Genomic DNA, 19162 nt, shown 5'->3' on the forward strand with positions numbered 1-19162 from the left:
CCACTTAGAGGAAATTCTATCCTCGCAGTGCAAATGGTGGAAATGCAGTCTGGAGCCTCAGGAAGAGTGAATTAGAGCACTTTGTAGGAGACAAGGGGAACAATAGAAAACCATCTGTCATTAACTCAAAGGAATGCATCATTCCTAGAAGTAATGCAATTCCAGGCTGAGGGGGGAGTGGATAGAGCAAACTCCCAACCCATCTGATTCCAAGCAGTAATTTAATGCCCAGTACACAGACAGAGAACACATCAGATGCTTTAATTGGTGAAACCAGATACTGCATTTGATTTTAGCTAATAGGCAGAGAAGAGATAATGGTTCTACTTAAGCCACACCTTTCCCTTTCTCACTTGAGGTGGAAGCTACCACCTCCAGAGCTCCCCACACCTCTCCAGGGCTCTGAATCTTGCCCTGATAATGCTCTGAACTGTGAAAAAGCTCCTGAAAAAAAAATCTTTCTTACCGGAAATGATTAGGTTTTTTTTTAAAGATTTTATTTATTTATTTATTTATTTGAGAGATGGACAGAGAGAGGGTGGGCATGAGCAAGGGGAAGGGGCAGAAGGAGAGGGAGAAGCAGATTCCCCACTGAGCAGGGAGCCTAACTGGGGATCCCAGGACCCTGGGGTCAGGACATGAGCCCAAGGCAGACGCCTAACCTACTGAGCCACCCAGGCACCCTGGAAATGATTAGTTTTGATTTCTTCTTCCTGAGGCCTGATTCAAATCTCTCCTTTGTACTAACTCACTACGCTTAATTGTTTGGTTCCATCCCCCCTGCTCCCATATTTTCTGTACCTCTTTGGGAGTCCAGGGACAACTCTGGGGCTCAAGTGAATAGACTATTGTTTTTAACTTTTTATTATGGGAAATTTCCAAATCGTAGTAATCAAATTTCTACAATGGTTTCATAAATTAAGATCCTAATAAGGTTTATCCGCTTTACTTGATTGAAACATTTCTTAAAAGAGGCAGATTACGAGGTGATGCTATGAAACCAGACAGCTCCAAAATCATAGCAGTTTATAACTACTCAGGTTTATTTCCTGCTCACGTGAATTTCCATTATGAATTAGCTTCACATACTCTTCACTCCTGGTCATGGCCTGAAGAAACAGTTCCCGTTTGGGATACATCCACTTCCTTGCAGATGGAATGAGAAATGGTTAAAACACAATGACTTTTAAAATTTCTGCTCAGAAGTAGCAAATATCACATCTGCTCACATTTCATTGATCAAAGAAAATCACATGGCCAAAGCTGATGTCGGTGTGGAAAATGGAAGCATAATTCTCCCAATAAGGAGGGCCACATATATTGGGAATAATGCGATCTGTCATACCTTCTAAGTCTCTTTTAATGTTAGATTTCTCTCCTCATCTTCCCCCCCCCCCAATTTACTAGTTGAAGAAATCGGGTAATTTGTGCTGTAGACTTTCTTATATTCTGGATTTTGCTGATTGCATCCCATGGCGTACTTGTTTAACACGTTCCTCTGTCCTTCTATTTCTTCTAAATCTGTCGTTATATATATGGGCATATGCAAATTCAGGTTCAAATTTTTGGCGAGGATACTTCCCAGGTGGTCATGCGTGTCATTAGTTATCTCTTGCTGTGTAACAAATCATTCCCAAACTTTGTGGCTTAAAACAACCATCATCATGTATTATCTCGTGGCTTCTATGGATCAGGGATTCATGCAGGCTACAGGGGGATGGCTTGTCTGCCTTATGATTTCTGGGGCCAAGCTGAAAAACTCAGAGACTGGCCTGAAATCACCAAAGGCTTGACTGAGGCTGAAGATTCCTCATTCAAGCTGGTTCACTCACTTGGTTAGCAATTTGGTGTTAGCAAATAGGTTCTTTTTCTATGTGGGCTTGTCCATAGGGCTGCTTGGGCATCCTCACAACATGGTGGCTGACTTCCCCCACAGTGATTGATCCAAAAGACCAATGTTGAAGCAGCAATGTCTTTGATTACCTAGCTTGTGAATTCATACGCTGAATTCAATTGGTCATAAAATCATCCCTTATTCAGGGTGGGAAGTCTACACAAAGGCATAAATACCAAGGCATAAATTCACTGAGGGTCGGTCACCTTGGAGGCTGAAGGCTGGAGGCTATATGTATCAAGTGGTTTTTGGTGTTAAAAAAGATAAGTAGGAGCAATGGATAGCATGCTGTGTGGGACAGTGGTTTCCAGCATTTGAGATGTCGTGGTCTGGGAGAATTTCGCGGGGGAGGGGATAGGTCTAAGTGGAACTACTAGATCTTTATTTTGTCATGTAAAGTCACTCAAAAAGAGCAACCTGTTAATTCTACCACCATTATTTTTTCATTTTTTAAAAAGATTTTATTTATTTATGTGACAGAGATAGAGACAGCCAGCGAGAGAGGGAACACAAGCAGGGGGAGTGGGAGAGGAAGAAGCAGGCTCATAGCGGAGGAGCCTGATGTGGGGCTCGATCCCATAACGCCAGGATCACGCCCTGAGCCGAAGGCAGACGCTCAACCGCCGTGCCACCCAGGCGCCCCTATTTTTTCATTTTTTTAAGAAAAGGTCTTTTTTTCTATAGAAGTACATTATCTCAGAGGGAAGAATCATCGTTTTGTGGTGGAGCTAGAACTGCTCCACAATGTACCTTGAGAATCCACGTCAAAAACATTCTGTAGTCAAGTAGAGGATTCACATACTCGACCGCCCCACAGTTCCACTCCCAGCCGTGGGCCCTGATGAAATGCATACATGCACATGCCAGAAACCATGTGCAAGAGTGTTCAAGTCAGTATGTTAATAATGGCCCTGCACTGGAAACAAACCAACGCCATCAACAGTGGCCAGATAGACAAACTGACATGTATTCATACTGTATGCTTCCACATACGTGAAGTCCCCAGACAAACAATACTAAAGTACAGTGCTCTAGGGTGCATTCTTACATGAAAAAAGTGAAAAAAAAAAGAATTAGAGTGTGGTTGTTATAAAGATCAAGGGGTGCCTGGGTGACCTGCCTTTGGCTCAGGTTATGATCCTGGCATCCTGGGATACAGCCCTGTGTCGGGCTCCTTGGTCTGCTTCTCCCTCTCCCTCTGCCTGCTGCTCTTCCTGCTTGTGCTTTCTCTCTCTCTCTCAAAGAAATAAATAAAATCTTAAAGGAAGAAAGGATAAAGTTAATGGTTATGTTTGTGGGGAGGGAGGGTTTTCTGATTTTGGAGAGACCCAGGTAGACTGTTGAGGCCCTGGCAATGTTTAATGTATTGCCCTCAGTGATGGTTACACAGATATTGCCTTGATAACTCATTAAACTGCACATTTTATGTTTTTTCTGTCTGTATGCTATATTTTACCATAAAAAGGGGGTTTTAAAAAGGAAAAAAATTAGTCTTTTTAATTAAAAATTTTAGCTTTAGGGGAAACTTTTTTTAAAAAGACCATCTGCTCTTTCTCGGCTACATCATCCCTCTCCCACCCCTTCTCCGCACGGGGTGTCAGTAGGATCTCTGTTTGTTCCAGCACTGACAGCTTCACACTAGAGACTCTCACACATCCCCGATTCAGTGGGGCAGGAGCGGATGTGTGGCTGTGCACACGTGCACACACACATGCACACACACTCATGAGGCTTCCCTCCCTGTGTTTCAACAGAGCACCTTTGCTCCTCCTCCCGGGTTGGCAAGAAGAGGGACTAGCCTCTCCTCAACCACTCTGCGGTTCCCCAAAGACCCACCCCCCAAAAAGCTCCCCACTTCTTCCTCCCAGGCCTTCTGGGCAGGAAAGAGGGCAGACCCGCTGGCTCTCAGACAGGCGTTGTCAGCGAGCCCCTCCCCGCCCCCCCCAGCCGGGCAGCTCCAGTGCCTGAGAGTGCCCTGGACTAAGACCAGTGTGGCGCTCACCGTATAGTTCTCAGCAGTGGCCCCAAAGAGCCCATTTTGGTAGTGGGAGCTTTATGGCATCGTGTTACACTGTTGATGGAACACCGATTACATGCCAGGCATTTCACTGGTCGTTTACGAGGTGCAATGTTTTATAATTTACAACAGTTTATTCATCTTCAAAACAATCCTATGAAATAGATAGGTGATATCTAATTATTTCCACTTTCCAAAGATGCCAGTGAGGCTCCTAGGGTCTGAGTATCTTATCTAAAGTCACTGTAAAGGGCTGGCCATACCTCTGAATACCTACCATACCCAAGCCTCTTGCAGAAAAGGAACCCCATGTGGTTCCTCAGGCAGGGTTTGTTTGATGTTATCTCCCGACCACTCCCACTCCTGGCCACAGTCGATTTTGCCAGAAGAGGTGACCTGACTCAAGGGCAGCCAAGCTATAGGGCAGAGATAGATGGAGTGGCTGCAGGAAAGAGCTGCCCAAACAGGAATGATGGTTATTGGGTAGAGAATCAGGTTATCTTGGAAAGGTTTTGTGCAAAATACAGGAAAGCTGTTGTTATAATAGGAAACACTAAAAGACCCCAGCGATGAGGAAGTTGTGCACAGGTACCATAAGGCGGTAGAAATCATCAATATCCTAGGAATAAGGTTGACTGTGAGCAGAAAACATGTATCTATTGATACCAACAGAAGGCAAGTTACTTAAATGACCCTGGCAGGAGCCCTGGAAGCCAAGATTTCAGGGGACCAATTTCCCATAGTGATGGGGGAGCAGCACTCTTGTTGCTGGGGGTGCTCAGTCCGCCTCTGTCTCTGTTGGCCTCTGTTGGACTGGCGGCCCCCATGCACTCTGTGTGGTGGTGGCGGGGAAGCCGGGCCGAGGAGCTAGGCTCCCAGGGGCTCTGGCCTGTGCAGGCTGTGGAGGGCCGGGTGCAGCCCCCCGCTCTGCTTCCAGGGCCTGCGGGAGGCCGCTCACTGTGCCGGGCAAGCAGCAGCCCTCCCAGCAACCCGGAGGTGGGCTGCTGCGGGAAGCACTTCCCTTTTGGCTTCAACATTGTCTTCTGGGTGCTGGGAGCCCTGTTTCTGGCCATTGGCTTCTGGGCCTGGGGCAAGAAGGGCGTTCTCTCCAGCAGCCCGGTGCTGACAGATCTGGGAGGCCACCAGCCCATGTGGCTGTTTGTAGTGATCAGAAGTATCCTGGTGGTGCTGGGCTTTGCCTGCTACATTCGGGCCCTCCAGGAGATCACCTTCCTGCTCGAGTTTTTCTCAGCGTTCATCTCTTCTTCCTGGGGCTGGTAACAGGGATCTTGGCCTTGGTACTGAAGGACTAGATTTGAGACCAGCTCAATTTCCTCCTGAACTACAACATCAAGGCCATTGGGACAACATTGACCTCCAGAACTTCATTGACTTTGCTCAGGAATATCTGTCTTGCTGCAGAGCCTGAGGGCCTAATGACTGGAACTCGATATTTATTTCAACTGCACTGCCTTGAACCCCAGCCAGGAGTGCTGCAGGATGCTCTTCTCCTGCTATGTCAGGGACCCTGTGGAAGGTGTCCTCAACACTCAGTGTGGCCAGGACTCCAGGCTCAAACTGGAGCTGGAGCAGCGGGGCTCCATCCACACCAAAGGCTGATGCGTGGGCCAGTTCATGAAGTGGCTGAGGGACAACCTGATTGTTGTGGCTGGGGTCTTTGTGGCCATCGCCCTCCTCCAGATCTTTGGTATCTGTTTGGCCCAGAGCCTTGCGAGGGACATCAAGGCAGTGAAGGGCAACTGGTGAGGCTGCCGCAGTGGCCATGGCCACCTGCCTGGCCTACCCAGGGACCACCCCTTCCAACTTCCTCTGCCTTGCTACTGTGCCACTGTGCCCATGATGGGCAGGGACCCGATGCCCATGATGGGCGAGTGTTTCTGCTTGGACTTGAGCTCCATATGGAGCTTGAGTGTGGGTGAGCTGTGCACCCATGGAGACAGCAGTGTGCCTCTGCTTGGGATGCCTGTCCTGGAGCTGTGTGCATGGAGGACGGGTGTGTCTATGTGAGTGTGCACAGGGAGCCATCATCTTAGCTGTTGTCGGATGGCAGGCTCTCCAGGGGGCTAGGAATGGCACAATGAGGAGGGTGCAGGCCAGGTCGGGTGGGAGGGGTCTTTTTTTAGCTCTATTTTGCCTACCCTAACCAATATAATAACTAAACAAATGTTACACTTTTAGAGGGGAATTTGATAGTACTCATCAAAATAGTAAACGCAGAAATATTTTGATATAGCAATTTCATTTATAAGAATATATCATACAGAAATAAATAAGCAGGTAAAATTTTATGTACCAGGATTTCCACTGTTACATTATTCACAGTAACAAAAACTGAAGACAACCCACAGGTACATCTTTAGGGAAATGCTTAAATAAATTATATTGTAAGTATCCAATGAAATGCTATGCAGCTATTTAAAAGAAGCAGCTCTGTGGCATGAGGATAAATGATGTCCTTTATAAATTAATGAATAAAAATTTGCAAATAATATTCATAGCATTTTCTGGGTTTTATAAAACAACCTTAAATATATAATCTAATATATATTATAATACGATTCTAATCTAATATACATCTACTATATAAAAATTCATATGTACATTATACACATTTATATGTACCTAGAAAATGGTCTAGAAAGTTATATACCAATATATTAGTAGCGATTACCTTTAAAGATTAGGAGCACTGTGGTAGTTTTAAACTATATCCACAAGTACTTCCGACCTCCTCTTTGCAAAGGTGGGGCCCAGTTTCTATCTCCTTGAGTGTGGCTGGATTTACTGTGTGTGTGTGATTCAGAGATGACGTCATAAAAGACATTTGGATGCCTCCTTGTTCTGTCTTTTGGATCATTCACCCTTGACACAGCTAGCTCTTACCTTGTGAAAACACCTAGCAGCTCTAAGGTGAGGTCTATGTGTTGAAGAACTGAGGTCCGCCAACAAGCAGCACTAACTTGCCAGGTGTGTGGGTAGGTCCTACCTTGGTAGCAGACCCTTCCGCCCCAGTCAAGCCTTCAGATGACTACCATCCCTGCTGGCATCCTCACAGCAGTTTGTGAGAAACTCTGAGCTGAGAACCACCCAACTGAGCTATTCTGGATTTCTGATCCACAGAAGCTGGCAACATAATAGATGTTTATTGCTTCAGGTTTTTAGGCTTTAGGGGTAATTTGTTATGCAATAATAGATAACTAAAATGAGTGTGAAGAGAGGGTAGGGGAGAGCACTACTTTAAAAGTTTTTTATATTCCTCTTCATTGTTTACATTTTTATGATTAACATTTATAATTTTTCAATAAAAAAATTTTAAGTTAAAGAGGGCAACCTTTAAAGCTCATCATTTGCTGGACCTAGAAAGAACCATACATATCTCAAAAAATGTGTAAGAAACTCTTTCAATGACTAGAAGAAGTGACTGCATATATAGAGAAACAGGCCAAAAATATATAAAATATCTGCTCCTAGTGATACAAAATATAAGACTTTGCCAGTCATCGATCATTATTATGTTTTTCTGCCTGAATATTAGTCAGTCATCCCTGACTTGGAAAAGAGAAAACCACAGAAGGGCATTTCTCTCTATTGTACAAATGTTTGTGTTTGTGTTAACAACGGACAAAGAGCCCCTTTCTGATTTTTTTCTTTCGAAAACCAGTACTTAAAACTTGCAGTTTTGATTAATGGTAATGCCCCTAGTTAAGATACCAGCTGAAGAAGTAAAGTCAGTATTTAACAGCTGCTTCTTTCTCATCACTCCATAGCCTTCCTCTGGGTTGTACCCCTTCGAACTTCAATATTTGTCTTTTGCTCACATTCTTTCTTCTCTTCTACCCAATTGTTGTATCTGTGTACTCCTTGGGCAAACCCAACAAGTCAGTCCAGCCAGGTTGCAAAGCGAGGACTTCCTTAAAAAAACCAGTGACTTAATGACTCCCCCTGTTCATAGTTACATTTAATTCCTGTTCAGCTACTGGCACCAGGGGGACCGATGTCTGCATCCTGTAGCAAATGTTCCCATCATTTCTTCCTCTCCACTTAAAAACATTCTTTAGCTCTTACTAAAGTTAAGGGCCCCAGAGTTCTTTGTGTGAGTATTGCATGTACTGTTATAGGGGTTTTATTCGTGTACCAGATTTTTTTAAAAGTGAATATTAATCTTTCCTGTTGGAAATTTTCCATATATAATGATACCATCAAGGGAGAAAGGAGTGTAAGAGAAGAAGGGAAAAGTCATTAAAAAGAGAATGTTAGGCTGGCTATTTCAAAGGAATCTAGACCTAGCCTGACTGTCTGAAAAGTTAAAGTAATTGTTCAACTTGAATTACATCATCAACCCAAGTTGGGGTGCTCAGGGCATTCCAGTCACGGCTATTCCAGCTAACCACCCAAGTAGTATAAAAACTTCTCTCAACCTGTTCTTGTTCATTTTTAGAATCCAGGCTGAATTAGCATTCAGACAGGAACTTGACACCTATTTGACTCACTTAAAATATGTTAGTAAAATAATCGTCCCAATATCCTCCCCTAGTCCCTTTTGCTAACGTAGTCAAAGCATCCGCTATGATATTCCTGAAAGATAGTGGAGATCTATACTGTTTTGACTATGGAAAGCGGGTCTTTTTGGGTACTGACTGCTTTATGGTCTCATTTGGATTGTGGTGGGTAAATAAGAGTGAGATAAAGTCCAAATAAACTGGCTCTCAAATCCCCATGCTTGTATGGATTTATTTGGTCCTTTGATGTCTTTTTTGTTTCTCTGTTGGAATGTTTCAAATATGCACTTAAGTCACCCATAGAAAAGGCTGCTAATGTAAATGGACATGTGTTTAGAATGGGCTGTCATCTTAACCTTCCCAGAGATGCAAACCCATAAAGCACAAAGGGTCAATTGGAATTACCTCTTCTGTTTCTTCTTTTAAATATGAGAGGTTGCAGAGTTCAGAGAGCCCTTTCCTTCTCGTCTCTCTATTTATTCAGGTGACTTAAATTTTGGCTGTTAGAAGGAGGGGTTGACCCTCAACTCTGGGACATTCTTCTTAAAATTGAGTTTTAACTTTCATGTCTTACTGATTATTTTAAGAGTACTATTTGAGTCTTTGATACTCTATCTTCAGTGTTTCCCATAAAAAAAAATCTATAGGAATATAGGAGTGTATAATCTGAAGTATTTGAACTCATATTGTAAATGCTCTTCAAGTTAAAAAAAATTTTTTTAATCAGTAAAGTAACACTACAATTGGAAAGCAGAAGGAAAAATCATCTGTAATCTATGACTCAAATTCATGTGCTGCTAAAATAGACCTACACAGAGGCGAGGTGGGACATTGACCCAGCCAAGCACATCTAGGTTGGTATATTGGAACTGGTACATACTTGTTGCTTAACAGCATTAGAACCAGGGGTTCTGTACAAGTATACAGACTGCTTTTCACATATAACATTTTATCACAAGCATTTTCAAGTAGAGTCTTCATAAGAGAAGGAATTATATTCCTCAGGTTTATAATTTTTTTAGAGTGTACTTAGAAAAGTCAAAATCTAGCTATATTATATCAACAGCTTCAACTTTGGTTGAATACTTAAGGTTTTACAGTTAGCTGTGTAGTAGAAAGGAGGCACAATGTAAAAACTATTTTAAAAGCTTAAAGGCTCATCCTCCCTTTGCTGAAAATTACATCCCTCAAAGAAGCACGTCAATGGTAAGCAACCACGCTCTACCTGAGACGTCTGGATTAGATCAGTCTCTCTGGCATGCTTGGGAGCACACTTCATTTCAAAACGTGAATCCCTCCCCAAGTTAGTATATTTGGAGCAGTAACAAAAATGTGTCTATAATACTTTTAATGAACTTAACAAAATTACCTGCACTCTGAGGCATTAAAGGTGAGATTTATGTAGCAGCAAATAGAGCTCTTGAAAGCAATTGGGTATCACCCTGGGTAATAGGAGGCATTCTGAAGTGATCACTTGAAGGTTCTTGAGGAACAGAAATAGCATAATGCTGCCTTTCAATTTTATGGCAATGTCTGTACAATCGTCTCCGCATCCCTACTATCTCCTTGTCCCCAATCTCATTTTAGTCATTTTTGCTTCTGGTCTTGTGGGGTTCAGTTTCAGATCCTAGGTGAGGTTAGTTCAGTTGGTCACTTCATTGTGCTAATGAGGCCACAGAAGTATGCACCGTTTGTCTGTGTGGTGAGAATTCTCTCTTAACAGTAAACCTTTTCTTCACTTTCTGTTTCCCTATCCCTCCCGACACCCAAGGCTGGGAGGTTGTGAGCAGCTGAACATGTGATACTGGGAGGCTTAGGGAAATAATGGAAAAGGCTCTGATTTTAGAATCAGATGAAACTGAAATCAAGTGTACATGTTAGATGGGATTCTTGGATAAATTACTTGACCTGTCTAAGCCTCAGATTCCTCATCTGAAAATTAAACGATATCAAGGTTTGTTATGAGAATTAGATAATGTGAGTGATAGGACACACAGCTGTGGGTAGCGGGTCCTCTCAGTAGTGCTAACTCTCTGCTGTTAATAGCACCCCACTTCTAGCACGTGGTGGAGTTGAACTTCATGGCCCACTTTTGTTGTATGGGGCCTTGAAACTGGTTCTAGCTAATGAATTGTTAGCGAAAGTGATGCATTTTGAAACTGCCAGTGCAAGGCCCTTTCCTTTTGACACGGTGATAGGCAACATTCAAGATGGTGGCTGTTCTCTCAGCTTGGGTTCAATGGCTACTGAGGAGAATGTCCCTGCTGGCCCGACAAGGGTGAACAGAATGAACAAGAAACACATTCTGGCATTTTCAGTCACTGAGATTTGGTATTACTATTATAGCATGACCCAACCTATCCTGTTGCTTTCCTCTATTTGAACAACAAAGTATAAAAATGGAGAGAAGAAAAAAAAAAAACTGAGAGAAGAGGAGCACAGTTCAATTCGTGGATTGTGGAGACATCTGACAGATTTTCCGATTTCTCCCTGGTCTTATGGTAAAGTTGTATTTCTAGACTGAATCTAGAAACAGCTTTTCTGGTGGTGGAGATGGATCCATGCTTCAGCCCAAGTAGAGGAGCTTGGCGACTCAGAGATAAGAGGGCAAGCTATTTACAGTGTCATACCAGACACTTGGGGAGAAATCTTGAGAAATCTCCTAGGGCTTTTATGTATTTCAGATTTACTCTTGGGTGAATCAACAATATTGTACTCTTCCTACCCCTACTGGCAGTCTTACTTAGAAAGCATTGTTGAGTTCCAAGGAAACAAATCTGTTATATTTATAAATAAAAATAAAGACGGTATCTTTTGGAAAGGAACGTTTTTTTTCACCGAATAAAATTTAATTTTGAAAAAAAAATGTTAGTCAGAATATTTAAATGTCCTATTGCCTTCCCCTTCATTCAATTAACTAGATTTATCAATAAAATTTTCTCCTCAGAGGGCTAGTTGAATATGACCTAGCAGCAATAAAAAAAAAATTGCAATAGAATGGCAAATTTTATTTTAACAAACGTTATTACAGCCAGTGTCTCTGAATAATGAGAATGTTTACCAGCCCACGTTGATAATGGAGGATTTTATGCATTATTTATTGTTAACTGAATTTCAGAATAACAATGGTGAACCTCTGTTAGTGCTCAGTATAATGACAGCCGATTCATAATCGTGATACTTTACAGAAAAATGAAAGGTAACGTTTAGTCAGGTATTACTGTTGGCAGGCAGTATGCTGAGTGTTTTTTTTTTTTTTTAAGATTTTATTTATTTATTCGACAGAGATAGAGACAGCCAGCAAGAGAGGGAACACAGCAGGGGAGTGGGAGAGGAAGAAGCAGGCTCATAGCAGAGGAGCCTGATGTGGGGCTCGATCCCATAGCGCCAGGATCACACCCTGAGCCGAAGGCAGACGCTTACCGACTGAGCCACCCAGGCGCCCCAGTATGCTGAGTGTTTTAAGCAGGATCGCATTCAGCTTCCTACAACAGAAACTCTGACCACAGCGGCTTAGCCAAATGGAGTTCATTTTTCCATGCACAAGAAGTTCAGAAGTAGGATGTTCACTTCTGACACAGCTGCTTGAGAAAATTTTCAAGGACCCAGTTCCTCCTAGCTTCCTCATCTACCATCCATAGCTTTTGTTCTCTTGGTTACTAGATGGCTGCTTTTCTTCTAGGTGTTCTCATGTTATACAGAACGAAAAAGGAAGAGCAAAAAGCAAAACGCATCCCGGCTGGCTCTGTCCCCTCTGCCTTTAAAAAAAATCAGAAACTATTGCTTTTCTGGAAACCCTTCCCTATAGAACAGAAACATATGGTCACCATAGCTGTAAGGGGGGGGTCTATGGAGGGAGTATTTTAGCTGGGCATATTGCTACCCCAAATGAAATCGTGTTTCTGTTAATAAAAAAAAAAAAAGAAAGGTAGAATGGATCTTGGATAAACAACTAGCAATATCTTCCATTAAGCCTCAAGGGCATTATCCCAGATTTCCAACGAACTATGAAGCAGCTCTATTATTTCCCCATTTTATCCATTAGGAAATCGAGGCACGGAGGGCTGAAATCGCTTACCAAGGGTTACGCAGGTGGTAGGTGGCGACACAGGAGGAGGCTAGGCCCCCTATGGGGGATGGCCCTCAAGTACTCACAAAACGCAAAAATGGCAAGCTGATTGAGTTTGGAGCTAGGTTCTCCTGAGTCTTCTCACTGCTTAATCAATCATGCAGAGAGCCAGCTGGGGGCATGGCCAAGGTCTCTTGGGCAAAGTGCCAGCAGGTCCCTATGGGAGGCAGTTATGCTGTCATACTTTCCCTGATGTAACCACATACTAAGACTCCAAATAGTCTTGAGGCAGCTGTGACAAGCATCAGTATGGGGCTGCTAACGAGGCAGAGTTCATGAGTGCAAAAAACTTCTTGGCACATCATGATTCTGGGAAGCAACATAGGTTGGGGGAGGGGTGATTGCAAAGGTGTGGCCTTCTGCCCTCTGGGTTTAGGGACCTTTGTTTTAGGAATGGTATAGGCACTTTGGGCTCAGGGAGAGAACAAATCATTTTGAAGCAACAAATATTGACAAAAATTTAAATAGTCATTAAAATGCTGGCTTGGCGGTGGGGGAAGCTGTTTGTACTGCCCTGTTATCTTTATTCATTGCTTTAGTTAACTTTAACAGCTCCTGGCCTGTAGTAAAATACATGAAGTATAGCAACAAGAAAAAAGGCTCAGCTCGGGGCAGGAGAGCACAGGCACTGGGAGCCAGCCAGTGTTCTCAGGTTGTAAAATAAAATCTCTAGACCAATCGGACACTGGCCTCGGGCCATGGCAGTGATTAATGCCAGAGTTGTAAAAAGTGCTATGGTGGGAATGGTTAGCCAGGTTGTAGTGTGTGTGTGTGTGTGTGTGTGTGTGTGTGTGTTGGTTGGTTGTTTTTTTTAAAAAGCAGCTTAATATGAAACACATAATTTTTAGCTGGTTTGGAATCTAAAAATAAAGGCTCGTTTACTTTTCTTTTTTAATTAAGAACTTAAGCAACTTTATAGGAGAAAAGAAGCCTAAGAAACATTAACTCTAAACTGGTTTGTTCCAGTTCTCTCCTGATCTTTGTTCAGATACTTTCACACAGTTTTACACAATTATAATTGTTACAGTAGAAATAGAATTCTGGGTTCTACTTTTCCACTTAAGTTTATTTCATATGAACATTTTCAGACTTGTTTGAAATACATACTTCTTTTTTTTTAAGCTATAGAGTATTTTGTTGCATAGATCTGCCATGGTTTGCTTAATCATCTCCCTATTGGTGAGCTTGTGGGCTGTTCTCATGGTTTTGCTGTTAAAAATGATGCCACTTCCAACATCTTTGTATAAACTCTTCATTTCCTTTTTTCCCTTGAGGTTATTTCTTTATTCCTATTGGTTACTTATGAAGAGTTGCTTGTTTCAGTGCTCTGACGTACAGTGTTCTCAGCAATGTAGGAGCCCACCTGCTTTTCCACATCACCCTACGTGCTGATTATTTGCCTCTTGTCCCTTAGCTCCCCATCTGCCCGTCCACACGGTCTGCTTCAGAATGCTGGGACTAGGAGCCTGCAAACCTCATTTCCCAGGTTTCATTTCTAGCTGGCTTTCTGTTAGGTTCTGCCAATAGAAGGTTCCGGCAGAAAATTAGAAGGCATTCGAAGGAAAGAGGGGAGAAGTCAGAGTTCTCTCTCTGTTTCTGGCAGTATCTCTAGAAGTGACTTCATTTCTGGATGCCCTCTCCCTGGTGTTCCTAGCATCCTGGGACGCAGTATGAAGTGCAATCCTATTTTTAAAAAAAATCCTATTTTATTATAGTGTTACCTCCTCCTTTTTGTTCCCTCAGCTGCCGTCTGTCTTTCTGTCCTTACTAATCTCAGAGTTACTGACTTCTCCGTTCTTGACCTTTCAGCTCTCCCAATGATATAATTTCCTATAGTAAATGCTGTTTCTTTGAAATACCTAGTTTGGTTTCTATTTTCCTGACTAGACCCTGATTTATAAGCTGGGTCTTATAATTCTAATATACATTTTATTAAGATAGTATGTGTTTGATGGCAACCCAACGTCTTATTTTTCATTTGTAAAAATTGCCAGTGGAGATGGATTTTCTTTATTTTTAAAGATTTTTTTTTAATATATATATATTTTTTTATTCGACAGAGATAGAGACAGCCAGCGAGAGAGGGAACACAAGCAGGGGGAGTGGGAGAGGAAGAAGCAGGCTCATAGCGGAAGAGCCCGATGTGGGGCTCGATCCCATAATGCCGGGATCACGCCCTGAGCTGAAGGCAGATGCTTAGCCACTGTGCCACCCAGATGCCCCGGAGATGGATTTTCTTAAACCTGTAAACATTGACCCATTTGTCATCAACCTAATTGTTCTACAAGTCTCTACAACGATAAAAATCTCTAGATGGCTACATATATGTGGATTATTTAGAGACAATAAATTACTTGCATTTAGCTGAAAAAAATAAAAATAAAACTTTACACATTTCATTAGCAAATTAAATTGTAGATTTATATCTAGTCTTAGAAACTTTATTCACTTTTGTTAGCTTATTTTTCTGTTTTAACAAATACTATAGTGGATTGAATGGCGGCCCCCAAAAGATAAGTCTCTGTCCAAATACCTAGAACACATGAATGCTGCCTTATTTGGAAAAAGGGTCTGTCGATGTAATTAGATTAAGAATTTGGGGATTATAGCATCCTGGATCATCTGGGTAGATGCACAAAATCCAATTACAAGTGTCCTTATAAAGGAAAGGCAGAGGGGGCGCCTGGGTGGCTCAGTCGGTTAAGCGTGTGCCTTCAGCTCAGGTCATGATCTTGGGGGCCTGGGATCGAGCCCCATCCCCCACCCCCACTTCTGGTCTGGGCTCCCTGCTCAGCCGGGAGACTGTTTCTCCCTTTCCCTCTGCCTCCCATCCCGCCCCCGCTCCTGTACTCTCTCTTTCTCTCTCACAAATAAATAAATAAAATCTTAAAAAAAAAAAAAAGGCAGAGAGATTTGAGCCAGACAGAAGAGGAGAAAGCACAGACAGAGAGGAAGAGAGGGCTGTGTGCAATTGGAGGCAGAAACTGGAGTTATGTGGCCACATCTAAGAAATGCTTGGGGCCTCAGAAGCTGGAGGAGGTAAGGAAGGATTCTCCCCCAAAGCGTCTGGAGGGGGTAGAGAAGCCTGCCCTGCTGACACCCTTATTTTAGACTTCTGGGCTCCAGAATTGTGAGAAAGGAAATTCCTGTTGCTTTAAGCCACCAAGTTTGGGCGATCTGCTGCAGCAGCCACAGGAAACTTATACAAATATTATATAATTTCAATATCTACTGTTAAAAACTATTTTTTCTTTATTCCATTTGTAATATTCAAAGTATTTATACATTAAAAGGGAAAAAGAACACATCAATATTGCCATGAGATAATTGGGTTTCAGATGTTTCTTTACTTGTATCCATCTCTTATTTAGTATTTGTTCCCACCTTTTTTAGGTGAGATTTATTACAGGTTGTTCTGTTCTTTTCTGTTCCATTTTGCTGATGACTCAAATAAACCTGATAATTAGGCCTCTGTGTCATTCATGTTCAAGGGAAAAAAAAAAAAAACCTAACAGCTTTTTATTGAGCCAAGACTATTACAAATAATTTGTCTTTGTCTATCAGATGTTCCTTGACTAACAGGGGGCTACATCCCAATAAACCCATTATCAATTGAAAATATCATAAGTCCAAAATGCATTTAATACACCTCGCCCACCAAACAGCATAACTTAGCCTAGCCTACCTTACACACGCTCAGAACACTTCCATTAGCCTGCAGTTGGGCAAAATCATCAAACACAAAGCCCATTTTTTTTTTTTTTTTTGAGTACGGAAAATCTCATGCAGCATACTGAATATGGTTCTGAAACACCGTGTGAAACATGGAATGGTTGTGTGGGTGCAGGACGGTGGTGATTGTACACGTTGCCCACCCCTGAGCTCCCGCGGCTGACTGGGAGCTGTGGTGGGCTACCACTGCCCAGCAGAGAGGATCATATTGCACACCGCCCACCTGGGAAAAGATCAAAGTTCAAAATCTGAAGTACAGTTTCTATGGAATGTGTATCATCGTAAGGCCGAAAAATCCTAAGTGAACCATCAGTCAGGGAGAAGCTGAACGGTTTTTCCTTTCAATCCTTTTTTTTTTTTTCATTTTCGATCCATCTATTATCCTGTTCTTTTCCCTTTCTTTTGCTTCTTCTTATACATGTGATCCCCAACCTGTTTTTTTGTTTTTTGGTTTTATGGTAAGGGGCCCCTTGATGGCTCGCTTGGCTGGGCCTCTGACTCTTGCTTGTGGCTCAGGTCATGGAATGGAGAGGGTCCTTGTGCTCAGCACTCAATGCGGAGTCTGCTTGTCCCTCTCCCTCGGCTCCTCCCCTTGCTTGTGCTACCTCTCTCTAAAATAAATAAAATCTGGAAAAAAAAATTGTGGTAAAAAACACATGTTTATTTTTAACCACCAAAGATCCCCTTGATTATTTCCCCCATAAAGTTCATAATTTGGAGGATTTTTGTCTTTAACCTTTATTTGCCACTGGTGGTGGCTATTTGTTGGTTTGCTTTTCCCTAATTGGGTATTCATCTGGGAACTTTCCTTTTCTTGTTGTAGCCCACGTGCTCCAAGGAAAACTATCTCCTCTAACCCAGAGGTAGGCCATGATTGACTTAGGTAATCAGCCCCCTCCAGCGCCCTCCACTGACATTGATTTAGGTAGAAGAGGGCATTGGACCACATGGTCCAATCAAGGTCAGTTTCAGGGTTCTTGCTTGGAATGTTGAGACAGGAATGTATATTCTCTCCTACTGGATATAAAAAGAAAGCATACAGCCCAGCTGAGGTTGGCAGTTATGTTACATGGTCAAGGGGAATTGGTGTTAAGATGAAGGATGAAGCTCACATTGTACATAGCTGAGCAGAGGAGGAAAAGAAAATGGATCTTTTATTACCTTGGTGAGTTTCTGGATCATCTAATTTTGAAGTTTGCTTTACCTGTGGCCTTGGCACTTAAGTGCACTGTTATTGGTTAAGTGCACTGTTATTGGTTAAGTCCTTTTAAGCTGAGTTTTTCCTGATTCTGTCCTTAACTGGTTTATAAAGAAATAATTATTTTTATTAAGACATGTAAATTTGAGTCTTTGATCCATAACTGTAACACCTGTTACCATTTATTATCTGCTGTGTCATTATATTGAGAAGTAGGTACTATTATTCACCCATAAAACAGAATGAAATCTTGCCATTTGCAACAAATGGATAGAGCTAGACAGTATAATGTTAAGTGAAATAAGTCAGTCAGAGAAAGACAAATGCCGTATGATTTCACTCACATGTGGAATTTAAGAAACAAAACAAATGGGGGGACCTGGGTAGCTCAGTCGGTTAAGTGTCTGCCTTCAGCTCAGGCCATGATCCCAGGGTCCTGGAATTGAGCCCCACATCAGGCTCCCTGCTCAGTGGGGAGCCTGCTTCTCCCTCTGCCTCTGCTGTTCCCCTAGCTTGTGCTCTCTGGTTCACTCTCTCTCTCTCTGTCTCTCTCCCTCTATCTCTGTCAAATAAATGAATAAAAATCTTAAAAAAAAAAAAAGAAACAAAACATGAGCAAAGAGGGGAAGAAAAGAGACAGAAAGGCAAACTAAGACATAGACTCTTAACTGTAGAGAACACACTGATGGTTACTAGAGGGTAGGTGGGTGGGTGGGGAGACGGGTGAAATAGGTGATGGGGATTGAGGCGTGCACTTGTGATGAGCACTGGATGATGTATGGAAGTGTTGAATCACTATATCGTACACCTGCAACTCCTATTACACCGTATGTTAACTAACTGGAATTCAAACAAAAACAACAAAAGGAAAAGTAGTTACAATCATAGTCATTAAAAGTATAACTCATATGTCTGCTGCAGAGAGGGGTAGAATGGCACATAAGGACACACAGAAACAATGCATTACCACAACTTTATTTTATTTTATTTTTAAGATTTATTTATTTAATTGAGAGAGAGAGAGAGCGCATGCGCCAGTTGGGGAAGGGCGTAGAGAGAGAGGAAGAGAGAGAATCCTTAGGCAGACTCACTGCTGAGAGCAGAGCTCAACATAGGGCTCAATCCTGGGACCCTAAGATCATGACCTGAGCTGAAATCAAGAGTCAGACGCTCAGCAGACTGAGCCACCCAGTTGCCCTAACTTTAAATTTAATAATAGGCACTCTCTCATTCTTACAATGTTTCTTGAGGGGTGCCTGGCTGGCTCTTGATCTTGAGATCATGAGTTCAAGCCTCTCACTAGGGTTAGGGATTACATAAAAAAAATTAAAAAATTTATTTAAGATTTAAAAAAAATTGAGGGAGAGAGAGTGGAGCAAGAGAGAGAGAACATGAGTTGGGGGTGGGGAGGGAGAGGGAGAAGCAGGCTCCCTGATGAGTAGGGACCCTAACGTGGGGCTCTATCCCAGGACCCTGGGATCATGACCTGAGATGAGGGCACGTGCTTAACTGGCTGAGTCACCTAGGTGCCCCTAAAAATATTTTTTAAAAAATGTTCCTTGATGCACTCACTGCAGGAAACTTCTTGGTGGGGGTGGAGGAGATCCTTCATACACATTGCTTCATCCTTTTGCTATCTTACAGTTTCCTTTTACCTCCTGTCCTTAGAAGC

The 19162-nt window shown here is 42.5% G+C and overlaps 1 non-coding gene and 1 pseudogene across 1 annotated transcript; one reads left to right on the forward strand and one right to left on the reverse strand.

The window, feature by feature from the left end:
* Window positions 1–128: 128 nt before the first annotated feature.
* Window positions 129–316, reverse strand: LOC117801338. The gene has a single exon (XR_004623856.1). It is a non-coding gene; the product is annotated as a U2 spliceosomal RNA (small nuclear RNA).
* A 4420-nt stretch (window positions 317–4736) lies between these two features.
* LOC100480368 lies at window positions 4737–5678 on the forward strand (annotated as a pseudogene).
* Window positions 5679–19162: the final 13484 nt, after the last annotated feature.

The sequence above is a fragment of the Ailuropoda melanoleuca genome, chromosome 2, assembly GCF_002007445.2.
Source record: "Ailuropoda melanoleuca isolate Jingjing chromosome 2, ASM200744v2, whole genome shotgun sequence".
In the NCBI taxonomy this organism is placed as follows: domain Eukaryota; kingdom Metazoa; phylum Chordata; class Mammalia; order Carnivora; family Ursidae; genus Ailuropoda; species Ailuropoda melanoleuca.